This window comes from Tursiops truncatus, chromosome 4 (genome assembly GCF_011762595.2).
Source record: "Tursiops truncatus isolate mTurTru1 chromosome 4, mTurTru1.mat.Y, whole genome shotgun sequence".
Classification (NCBI taxonomy): Eukaryota; Metazoa; Chordata; class Mammalia; order Artiodactyla; family Delphinidae; genus Tursiops; species Tursiops truncatus.
The window spans coordinates 109,697,089-109,710,376 of NC_047037.1; positions in this window are offsets into that span (position 1 = coordinate 109,697,089).

A 13,288-nucleotide genomic window follows, 5' to 3' on the forward strand; every position below is an offset into this window, starting at 1 on the left:
ATTGCCAGCAGTCTAGACTCTCAGTGGTTGGAAATGAGGGCCTCAGTCCTGTAGGGAGAAATGTGGGGCACTGCATCATCAGTAGGTGAAGTCAGAAAGATCAGGCTGTGGGCAGTGACTTCTTTTCTGAGTTAGGAATATTGAGGGCAGCTTTAGTAGGAAGGACATAGGGAGCCAATGAAAGAATTTGAATAATAATTATGAAAATGTACTGTGGAACATCGGTTTCCCCTTATTGCCTTTTTCTTTATCTCAAGTTTTTATCTAATATACACAATTAAATAAATATTATTTAATGTCAACAACTCTTTGGAAGTCAACTGTGTTGATAACAAATACTTACGGATGAGGAGTTTTATGTTGTGATTAAGCAATAGAATATCCTACTAGTTCAAATAGTTAACAGTAACTCACAATATGTGTTTTCCTTTTATTATGTACAAGCTGTAAATAATTAAACTAGGAGCTCTTGAAACTAAGTTAAGTTCTATTATATAGAAGTATTAACCTAAAGCAAATACACCTTTCCTTGGCCGATTAGCATAAGAGTCAAGTTTTCGTTAGAATAAAATACCTGATAATTCATTAAAGCACTCATAAGATTGTGTAAAACTTGATTTTAAACCCACATTCAATCAGTTCTTTTCCGAGGCTGTTAGCTGTATATACACTTTATTGCTGAGCTTCTGCATCTTAAATCCTTATAACACCAGCCTTGACTGGAAAAATATTCATTACCAATGCACACTTAATTTAATGCACAAAACAGTTTGATGGTTTAGTTCATTGAAGTCTAGATTCTATGAAGTGGACATCTTGAAATTTTCCCACTGCTCAGGGCTGATAGTACCTGGAAAATGTCAATCCATCCTGAAAGGGGGTAAAGCGGAAAGACCTGTCAAGTCACTTTGCCTTGTTTTTAGATGACATGCAAAAGTATTTACTTTTACAGGAGCCAGTAAGCCTTCTGTTCCACGTGAAATAGAATAAGTGCTTTCTGGCAAATAGAAAAAAAAGATATAGCAGGTTTAAATAGCCCTGAAGATGGAAAAGACTTTGGTTTAGTCACTACGTAAGGATAATTAGTAACTCTTTTGGGAAAAAAACTAAGGTTTAAATCTGTCAATGGAAACAATTTAAAACAAGGTAAAATGTAGAGAAAAACACCAAACAGGCAGAGCATTGCAACACAGCAATATATGTCTCAATTTGCATGTGATAGTTGCTTTCTAGTTTCTAAATGACCAGATCTCCTAACTGGATCTCAAGCAAAGCACCCTGGAATTGAGTTAGCTATGTGTTCCTTGTCAGGGATATGCGATTGTTCCTCCTACTGATATAGAGAAGAATGATGACAGAAGATAATAAACAACACTGGACAGTGGGTTTTGTGGCTGCTTAGAAGATAGAAGGGGAAGTTGAACTTAGCGGCTTACAGCAGTTTTTGATTAGCAGTGGTACTTTGGGATATCCAAAAGGCAAATGGAAATGGTTGTAGAGTTCTGTTGTGGAGGAAGGTAAATATCAAATACCCCAATCTCATTCAATGAAGTCTGTCATTATTACCATTAATCCTTTTCGTAGGTGATTTTTTTTCTTTTTTTTTCAGTGAAATTATTTTTCTGTGTGCCCTATTCATCTTGACCAAATATGTTACTGCAAATAGGAATAATTTTTAATGTGTTTTGTTTGATGTTAAAGCCAAACTGTAAAGTCAGTTACTTGACTCCTAAGTTTATTTCCTTTTTCTTGGTGCACTACCTTGATTTTAATGAACATCTCCTCCCTAATCTCAGGAGGGCATGTGGTGCAGGAAGCTAACTTCATTGCCAGGTACAGAGGTGGCTCCCTGGTCATGGTGATTTGTTCAGAGATGGGTTTGTGGTTTAACTGGTCTAATCAGAATGAGTATCAGGGCATTTGTTTGGATACTGTGGCAGAAATGCTTTCCTCTGCTGGATAGGAATGCAGAAGTATGATTGTTTGGAAACCACTGCCATCTATCGTGGAGTATAAGGAGAGAAGCCTCTAATGAATGAGGGAAATGCCCAGAAAGAGGGGTTGAGACATGCAAAAAGAATAAAAGTCCTGGGCAATACCTTTTGAGCTGTGGTTCAAGCACTATTTGAAAGACTTTTCAGCCACAAAAGCAATAAATTATCTTTATTAATTAAGCCTGAGTTGTGTTTTCTACTACTAGCAAATAAAAGCATTTTGATAAATGTAGTAATCCTCCATTCTCCAATCCCTAAATCATATGTAAAAAAAAATAAATAAAAAGAAACAGACACACATAAGCAGCAGTATTTCTATATAGTTGTGAACTTTTTCTGACTTTCCTGCGTGACTTGTATATTATGGGTGCATGCAATACCATATTTTAATTGCTTATCTCATAGGAACATAGTTGAAGCCATAAATGCCCAGTATCAGTGAGCAATTTGGAGATTGCTTACTTTATTTCCTTTTACTTCACTCATTTGCCAAGAAAATATACATAATGTAATCACACTATTATTTAGGAGTCAGGAGGCTTTTTTTTTTTTGCGGTACGCGGGCCTCTCACTGTTGTGGCCTCTCCCGTTGCGGAGCACAGGCTCCAGACGCGCAGGCTCAGCGGCCATGGCTCACGGGTCCAGCCGCTCCGCGGCATGTGGGATCTTCCCGGACCGGGGCACGAACCCATGTCCCCTGCATCGGCAGGCGGACTCTCAACCACTGCGCCACCAGGGAAGCCCATGGAGGCTTTTTTGACATTAACAGAAGATAATCATCTGTAAACAAAAATTCTGTTTCATTCAAATACTTTGCTCATGGTAATAAAGAGCACAAGAAAGGAGAATGGAAAATCAGAGAACAAATCGTTTCTTCTCCTATTTCAAAGATTACCTGGAGGTGTCTGTTGCCCTTTACTGTATAATTAGAAAGATGCATTACTTGAAGTTAAAATTCCCAGTGAATAAAAAAACATGTTTTCATGAATATATTGATCTAAATAACTTAGGGAAACCCATATGCTTTTATTACAGGTCAAAACTCACCAGTGGAACTACATCATTAAATAACCAAAAATGTCTGTTTTTTTTTTTAACTGACTGCATAGGTATGTTTGTATAATAGTTGTTGACTACACATTCTAGTGTCTTTGTTTTTTTTTCTTTAGTATTAAGAGGCTACAATAAGAAGCCCACTAGGAATGTTGACAGTGAAGGAAATAATTGGCTCTGTGGGAGATAAATGGTAAAATCAATATTAGATTATAGATCAGCAGACTTGTGACAGACCAGATGGCTTCTGGTTGAAGTTTTAACATATTTAAAGAAAAAAGGTGCCACACAGAAGGGGCATCAGTCAACTGTGGAAATGCAGGAAAAGAAACCAAGACTTTGGGCAAAAGGTAATGATCATGAAAGGAAGAAGGGAGCCTAGTCATTAGACATCAAGTTACTTATGTCCCACTGGCAAGGTTGGCCCTTAAGATTTGGAGCCAGGGGACGGATCTTAGGTCTTTCTGATCTGAATGGAAAGTGCAACTCTATTGTGAAAATGACCAACAGGTATTCTTACCTGTTGCCATTAAACATTCAATTCATCTAACTCCCATTGATTTGATTCCATGCTCACCAAGAAATCTAATTTCCACGTTTGCCTCTCTGTTTTATGGTCCTTGTCACTATAATATTTCACAGTAAATTATTAAAACAGACTTTGGTTAATGTTTATTGCATGACCACATAGTTTGGCCCTGGGGAAGCAATGTGCCAACCCTACTGACTCAAATACTTATAGGTTGTGTAAAAGTTATATTTCTCAGTGCATATAAATAAATTGATTCTTCGATATTTATCTTACATGTTTATTAGTAAGTGTGAACCAGTCATTCAAAGACTAATCACACTTTGGAACATCAATAAGAAAGTGTCTTTGGGGACTTCAAAATAAAGGAACATTATAGAAGGATTATCTCTGTCTAATACCACTTACCTACCTATATATCAACTTGTAAATTACCCATCAGAAAATTGTCAGGCATTGTATAGACATTTTTACAAAGTTTGATAATTTGCTTAAATCTTTCATAGCCTTCTGTTGCCTTCAGGATAGAATTTGGGCTATTTAGTGTGACATGCAAATCCCTTCATGATCTCACTTCCATTTTCATCTCTTGATATCCTGCTGCATGTAATGCAGGCACATTTGCTATTATCTGAACTACCTACACATAAAAGTTTAGCCTGAACATTATCTTAGGGGAGTCACTCCTCCCCTTTATCCTTTCTCCTTATTGAATACAACCCTTCTTTGGAGCTCTAGTCTTTGCTCTCATAACATTCTTTGCAATACCATGATGTATGGTAACTGTTGGTTTGTCTATCTCATCAACGAAATTACAAGTCTTTTTGAAGGAGCAACTCTGAATTTTATCTTGGTATGACTAAAGATGTAAGGGCAGTGCTTATATGTGAAACTCAAGAGAGTTTACTGAATGCATGGATAAAAGGATGAATAAATATAGTAAAATTTGGCTTCCAACTCAATTTACATTCCTTGTTACTAATTATAGTAGGCTTACATAATGACCCAATTTTTTTTTAACATCTTTATTGGCGTATAATTGCTTTACAGTGGTGTGTTAGTTTCTGCTGTATAACAAAGTGAATCAGCTATATGTATACGTGTATCCCCATATCTCCTCCCTCCCACCCTCCCTATCCCACCCCTCTAGGTGGTCACAAAGAACTGAGCTGATTTCCCTGTGCTTTGCAGCTGCTTCCCACTAGCTATCTGTTTTACATTTGGTAGTGTATATATGTCCATGCCACTCTCTCACTTCATCCCAGCTTACCCTTCCTCGTGTCCTCAAGTCCATCCTCTACGTCTGCGTCTTTATTCCTGTCCTGCCCCTAGGTTCTTCAGAACCTTTTTTTTTTTTTTTTTACATTCCATATATATGTGTTAGCATACGGTATTTGTTTTTCTCTTTCTGACTTACTTCACTCTGTATGACAGTCTCTAGAATGACCCAGTTCTACCTCTCCCTGTGTCCATTGCCATACACCTTTGGTAGGGCCCTTGCACTCTGACTCTTGAACTCTGCCATGTGGCTTGCACTGGGCCAATGGAATATTGGTAAACAAGATGCAAGCAGAGACTGGTGGAGAGGCATGCAAAGCAGAACCACTCTGCAGAAAAATGAATGATTCCAGCCAAGCCCAGCTAAGCCTAGCCTAGGTCAGCTGAATCCCAGTGATGCATGATAAATAAATGCTCACTGGTATAGGCCACTGAAGTTTTGAGTGCTTTATTATGCAGCATTGTCACAATACAGAATTGATACATGCATGATCATTAGTGATCTTAATCAAGCAGTTCCCCTTGTAAGAGCAAAGCAATGATTAGTGTTGACCATAGGCAGTATGGACTGATGGTTAAGGTAGTGTGCTACAAAGCCAGACTGCTTGGCTTTAACCTCATTTTTGCCACTTACCAATAATTTTACATTGATCAGATTACCGATTCGTGTCATGCTTCAGTTTTCTCATCTATAAAACGTAGAAAATAATAGCATATACTGCATAAGTTTTGTTATGAGTATTAAATATGTGATATATGTAAAATGCATATAAAAAACTGTGCCTCATGTGGAGTAAGTGCTCAATAAATGTTATTGTTCCTGTATGCAAATAGAACCTTGTCTAATAAATTTTTTCATTGTTCTTTCTCTTGATGAGTGTTATGCTATGTTCATCTTATCCATGATGTATGGTTCTGTACGTCTGTGAAGAATTATAAAAATATTAATGGTTTATCATTTTGCTCAACAGCATGGGGTCTTTTGAATTCAGAAGTAGGAAGAGTCCTAAATTGTAAGCCACACTTGGACACTTATAAAAGGGGCAATAGCAGATTTTCTGAGATGGTCACGTGAGATATCCTAATAAAATATAGAAAAGTAGGATCCGAGAAGGTAAAGCCTATTCACGATGAAGCTAATAACCAAGCCCCAGAATATTCATGTTGAGACTCTTCTTGCAAAGTTCACTTCCTTTCAGAGCTATCCAGAAAACATTCCCAAGGGGAAGTCAGCTTGATAGACCCTCAGGGATTAAAGTAGCCTGGACTAACCTTCAGACCTACTGCATTTTTGTCATTTCTGTTTTTTGCCTATGTTCATACCTCTTTTGGGCTCCCCATTTGTTGGTGGTACTATGGAGTGTCTTATGGATCAAATGACAGCAAGTATATGGGTTCTACTCTTTCACTGTGAGGGCCTTTGGAGAGGAAATCCTTGAGAGTAATAGTTTATCAGTATCCTTATTGCCTTCTACCATTATGCATAAGACTTTCTATTACACAGAATACTCAAGAAGGTGCTAAGGAAAATATTCAGCTTTGCCAGAACTTGACGGGACAGGCAGATGACTAATAGTGAAGTCCTTGGATTTTGCCATATTCATTGCCAAGGTTTTCTGAAGAAGAAGGAGCTCCTCAGACATCTTCTAGGATTCTTCCCATAAAGCACTGGTAACGCATCTCAGGATGCAGCATGACTGTCATCACCGTCTGTAAAGAAGAGTCAAAAAGCTGTACGTAGCAACTGTTGGGACTTGCCACCTCTCTCAAGCACTGGCACAATCCCTGAATAAACTGCTTTCAATCAGCTACTGTGCAGTGCTAAAGAAGTCTTCCAGAGTCCCTGGTAGTTTTAGCCTGCAAGTAGAGGCAGTTTTCTCTTGATAGGAGAGAAATACAAGAAGTTACATGAATTGTCTGGATATATCTCTGAAAACTTCGTATAGACATATTTTCAATTATTAGCAGACCTGAACTGAGGTACTTCTAAACAGATGTGGATATGAATAGAATTAATTCTGATGCAAAACTAGTACATGAGGATGTAGCCTTGTGGGTGACAATTGAGGAGCTGTGTTAGAGTCATTTCCTATTACTAATGGTGTAGAAGTAGGAATAGTTTGTAGATTTGGCTTCAGGATCATCTTTTCCTGAAGCCCTGCTTAGGGAGATGAGACATGAGGATTATGTTATCAGAATATAAATTTGGCCTCTGGGGAAGCTCTTTCAGCTCAAAAAATTATGGACATCTTTACAACACTCAGAAACCATTCTGCATACACGATAACTCACTGGAAATATGGAGCCAGCCACACACAGCAGAGATCCTTAGGAGAACGTCTTTGTTTGGAAGGAGATCAAAATAACAGCATCAGCTTACACCTGTGATGACCATTTGTAATGCTAAAGGTAGTCCTTGGAGATGCAGAAATGAAAGCTGTCGGTACATGCTGCCGGCTTGTAAGCTTTCTGACAAAGGTTAATAGTGATAAGTGAGAAAAGAGACCCAGCCTGTGTTGGGGGTGCTAAAATAGCCTGGGAATCCATGGGGGGTTATTAAGCATCACCCCCTTTTCCAAGACCACCCTTCCACACGGTGAAAAATGAGGCAATCGAGCAGGTCAGGGTGCCAGCTTTTCACTCTGGGTATACTTGGGGAAGACATCCGGGATGGGACTAATCATAAATCTCCTTTAAGCTTTCTACCATTACTCACAAGGCTTTACATAGAACCCTCCATTTTTTCCCTGGAAACTGTGGAGCTCTATTTACATCAGAAGGGACATCAAGTACCACAACAATCACTAAAAATGAAATCCTACCACTCAGCCTGCCAACCAGCATGGAAAGTGTACAGCTGTAAGTGAGCTTCACAAGGCAAGGCACGTGCAAGGGAGGGAAGACAGCAAGATGACAAAATAGCTTATGGATAGCATGAGAAAGGGGGTCAGCTGAGAATGGTAGATGACGAAACCTAAAGACTCACAAAAGAGAAATCTTTGGCTTAGCTCTCTAGAAGCAGACAGAAAAAAGAATGGAGAAACTACCTTGGGTGTGCAAGGGCAATGTCAAGCCCAGAGGTAAGACCTGCCCGAGTGCCTATGACTGTAGATGCCAGGTTTACAGCCACTCGAACCCAAGGCTGTACAGGGACCCTGGGTTACATATCAAACTTGACAGCTGTATTTGATACTCACTCTCATCTCTATCATTGTTGAGTATAAGGGGCAAGAAGCTTAAGAGCTGCAGAGACATCTTAAATATTAAGGCTGTACAAACAACACTCTCAACATGAGATCACAGACATTTCAGAAAAGGTTATCTAAATGCTCTATGTATCTGTTATTTTTGTATACACTGACACCTCTATGTAGGCAATAAAATATGGGAAAATATATTTAAACTTCGGTTAGTATCTTCTCTTCTCTGCTATTCTACTAGCTTGTTTGGCCTCAATTCCCACATATCTCAGAGATTGAACACTTCAGAACAGTGCATGTGTGAAGGATTTGATTTTTTGTTTATAGGCTGCACACACATGTACCCTCGTATTTAAAAATCTGAGCCCATCCAAACCCTGTGGGAATTCTCTCTCCTTGCTTCTCAAAAGATCTTACACTACTTAATCTCTATTCATGTGGAACAAGAAACGGTGTCCTTCTCATTTTATTCCAAAGCCATCTTTAATGCCAAATGGATATAGGCGAAGTTGACATTTACTCAGAATTATTATTCAATCAAAGTGCTATTTTCTTCTTATGATGATTTCATTTGTCAGAGCAGTTTTAATGCAAAGCTTGTGATCAGGTATTTTTTCTTAAACAATTGGTGCTACCATCTGTGTCACCTGAGGCTTCTTTTTGTTGATTATTTTGCATTGTAGCCTCATGTAATGTGACACAATGAAAACATAAATAATTTGAGCCTTGTTTTGCTGGGAAAGAACACTCCAGACAGTTGCGTGGTGCCAGAGTACCAATTCCAGAGAAGGCGAGGCAACATAATATTCTTCCCACAAAAACATGCCACTTTTTTTTTCATCCTCTCTTTAAAATTCTTTGTTTAGTTTGATTACAGATCCACATCAGAGGCATTTTCTAGGGCATGGGGTCTGCCTGCTTGGGAACTTCCCACTGTGCTGATGAAGCACCATTCACCTAGTCTGAGCCGCTGGAGTTCAGAACAACCCTAGGGCATTTTTGTTTTCTGTTTTATATCTCGTTTATTCTTTCTCTTTGTTCTCTTCCATTCAGAGGAAGTTGTGTGCTAATGCCAACTTGTTAAAAGTGTACCCAGCAGGAGGAGGAAATGAGCTGTTTGGATTCTTTAAAATAGTTCTTGCTTATTCACCCGGTGCTTTAGATTAGAATTAGAAGGTAGTCTTTCCATAGATATAAGGGACTCACTCCTCATAGAGCTTAGGTTAGAAATTTCATTGCTCAATAGAAACCTATATACTTTGATGGTTGGCCCCAATTCTCTGGTAAGTAACTTGTAGTGTCTTCCCCACCCCCATGCCCAGTAGAAGTGGTTTTTTGGCTATTCTTTCTGTAACAGAGCTGTCTTCAAAAAATTAGATGCATTGGAGATTGATTGACTCTGAATGTTGTTTGGAAAATGCTGGATTCCAGCATGAGCTGTATTTTCTACTGTCTTGCTAGAGCTGGCACTTGTCTCTTGGAATAGGTTGAAAAGAAAAGGGAGTACTGAGCTAAGTTAATCTGGGAGTATTTTTTAAACTTAATTTTCAGAATGTATCATCACAAGAGAGTGAAAATAAAATTACATCCTTGCAGAACATTTTAAGAGCTAGGATTTTGGATCAAAGCTCATGTTCAGCTTATTGACCAATGCAACTTCCAGGTTTAGCTGCTTTTTTTTTGTTGTTCTTGAATTTTTAAATTATATATATATATATTTTAATACAGCATGTTCTTATTAGTCATCCATTTTATACACATCAGTGTACACATGTCAAACCCAATCGCCCAATTCATCACACCACCACCCACCCACCGCTTCCCCCCCTTGGTGTCCATACATTTGTTCTCTACATCTGTGTCTCAATTTCTGCCCTGCAAACCGGTTCCTCTGTACCATTTTTCTAGGTTCCACATATATGCGTTAATATACGATATTTGTTTTTCTCTTTCTGACTTACTTCACTCTGTATGACAGTCTCTAGATCCATCCACGTCTCAAAAAACAACCCAATTTCGTTCCTTTTCATGGCTGAGTGATATTCCATTGCATATAGGTACCATATCTTCTTTATCCATTCGTCTGTCGATGGGCATTTAGGTTGCTTCCATGACCTGGCTATTGTAAATAGTGCTGCAATGAACATTGGGGTGCATGTGTCTTTTTGAATTGTGATTTTCTCTGGGTATATGTCCAGTAGTGGGATTGCTGGATCATATGGTAATTCTATTTTTAGTTTTTTAAGGAACCTCCATACTGTTCTCCATGGTGGCTGTATCAATTTACATTTCCAGCAACAGTGAAAAAGGGCTCCCTTTTCTCCACACCCGCTCCAGCATTTGTTGTTTGTAGATTTTCTGATGGTGCCCATTCTAACTGCTGTGCAGTGATACCTCATTTTAGTTTTGATTTCCATTTCTCTAATAATTAGTGATGTTGAGCAGCTTTTCATATGCTTCTTGGCCATATATATGTCTTCTTTGGAGAAAGGTCTATTTAGGTCTTCTGCCCATTTTTGGATTGGGTTGTTTTTTTTAATATTGAGCTGCATGAGCTGTTTATATATTTGGAAGATTACTACTTTCTCCGGTGATTCATTTGCAAATATTTTTTCCCATTCGGAGGGTTGTCTTTTCATCTTGTTTATGGTTTCCTTTGCTGTGCAAAAGCTTTTAATTTTCATTAGGTCCCATTTGTTTATTTTTGTTTTTATTTCCATTACTCTAGGAGGTGGATCAAAAATGATCTTGCTGTGATTTATGTCAAAGAGTGTTCTTCCTATGTTTTCCTCTAAGAGTTTTATACTGTCCAGTCTTACATTTAGGTACTCTAATCCATTTTGAGTTTATTTTTGTGTATGGTGTTATGGAGTGTTTTAATTTCATTATTTTACATGTAGCTGTCCAGTTTTCCCAGCACCACTTATTGAATGGACTGTCTTTTCTCCATTGTATATCCTTGCCTCCTTTGTCATAGATTAGTTGACCATAGGTGCGTGGGTTTATCTCTGGACTTTCTATCTCGTTCCATTGATCTATATTTCTGTTTTGGTGCCAGTACCATATTGTCTTGATTACTGTAGCTTTGTAGTATAGTCTGAAGTCAGGGAGTCTGATTCCTCCTGCTCCACTTTTTTTTTTTTTTTTTGCGGTACACGGGCCTCTCACTGTTGTGGCCTCTCCCGTTGCAGAGCACAGGCTCCGGATGCGCAGGCTCAGTGGCCATGGCTCACAGGCCCAGCCGCTCCGTGTCATGTGGGATCCTCCCGGACTGGGGCACAAAACCGTGTCCCCTGCATCGGCAGGCAGACTCTCAACCACTGCGCCACCAGGGAAGCCCCTCCAGCTCCACTTTTTTCCCTTAAGACTGCTTTGACTATTCGGGGTATTTTGTGTCTCTATAGAAATTTTAAGATTTTTTTCTTCTAGTTCTTAAAAAAAATGCCACTGGTAATTTGATAGGGATTGTATTGAATCTGTAGATTGCTTTGGGTAGTATAGTCATTTTCACAATATTGATTCTTCCAATCCAAGAACATGGTATATCTCTCCATCTGTTGGTATCATCTTTCATTTCTTTCATCAGTGTCTTATAGTTTTCTGCATACAGGTCTTTTGTCTCCCTAGGAAGGTTTATTCCTAGGTATTATATTCTTTTTATTGAAATGGTAAATGGGAGTGTTTCCTTAATTTCTCTTTCACATTTTTCATCATTTGTGTAGAGGAATGCAAGAGATTTCTGTGCATTAATTTTGTATCCTGCAACTTTACCAAATTCATTGATTAGGTCTAGTAGTTTTCTGGTGGCATCTTTAGGATTCTCTATGTATAGTATCATGTCATCTGCAAACAGTGACAGTTTTACTTCTTCTTTTCCAATTTGTATTCCTTTTATTTCTTTTTCTTCTCTGATTGCCATGGCTAGGACTTCCGAAACTATGTTGAATAATAGTAGTGAGAGTGGACATCCTAGTCATGTTCTTGATCATAGAGGAAATGTTTTCAATATTTCACCATTGAGAATGATGTTTGCTGTGGGTTTGTCGTATATGGCCTTTATTATGTTGAGGTAGGTTCCCTCTATGCCCACTTTCTGGAGAGTTTTTATCTTAAATGGGTTGAATTTTGTCAAAAGCTTTCTCTGCATCTATTGAGATGACCATATGGTTTTTATTCTTCAATTTGTTAATATGGTGTATCACATTGATTGATTGGCGTGTATTGAAGAATCCTTGCATTCCTGGGATAAATCCCACTTGATCATGGTGTATGATCCTTTTAATGTGTTGTTGGACCCTGCTAGTATTTTGTTGAGGATTTTTGCATCTATATTCATCAGTGATATTGGTCTGTAAATTTCTTTTTTTGTAGTATCTGGATCTGCCTTTGGTATCAACGTGATGCTGGCCTCATAGAATGAGTTTGGGAGTGTTCCTTCCTCTGCAATTTTTTGGAAGAGTTTGAGAAGGATGGGTGTTAGCTCTTCTCTAAATGTTTGATAGAATTCACATGTGAAGCCATCTGTTCCTGGACTTTTGTTTGTTGGAGAATTTTTTTGTTGTTGTTGTTGGAGGATTTTTATTCACAGTTTCAATTTCAATACTTGTGATTGGTCTGTTCATATTTTCTATTTCTTCCTGGTTCAGTCTTGGAAGGTTATACCTTTCTAAGAATTTGTCCATTTCTTCCAGGTTGTCCATTTTATTGGACTAGAGTTACTTGTAGTTGTCTCTTAATATGCTTTGTATTTCTGCAGTGTCTGTTGTAACTTCTCCTTTTTCATTTTTAATTTTATTGATTTGAATCCTCTCCCTCTTTTCCTTGATACATCTGGCTAATGGTTTATCCATTTTGTTTATCTTCTCAAAGAACTAGCTTTTAGTTTTATTGATCTTTGCTATTGTTTTCTTTGTTTCTATTTCATTTATTTCTGCTCTGATCTTTATGATTTCTTTCCTTCTGCTAACTTTGGGTTTTGTTTGTTCCTCTTTCTGTAGTTCCTTTAGGTGTAATGTTAGATTATTTGAGATTTTTCTTGTTTCCTGAGGTAGGCTTGTATAGCTATAAACTTCCCTCTTAGAACTGCTTTTGCTGCATCCCATATGTTTTGTGTCGTCTTGTTTTCATTGTCATTTGTCTCTAGGTATGTTTTGCTTTCCTCTTTGATTTCTTCAGTGATCTCTTGGTCATTTAGTAACGTATTGTTTAGCCTCCATGTTTTTGTGTTTTTTACA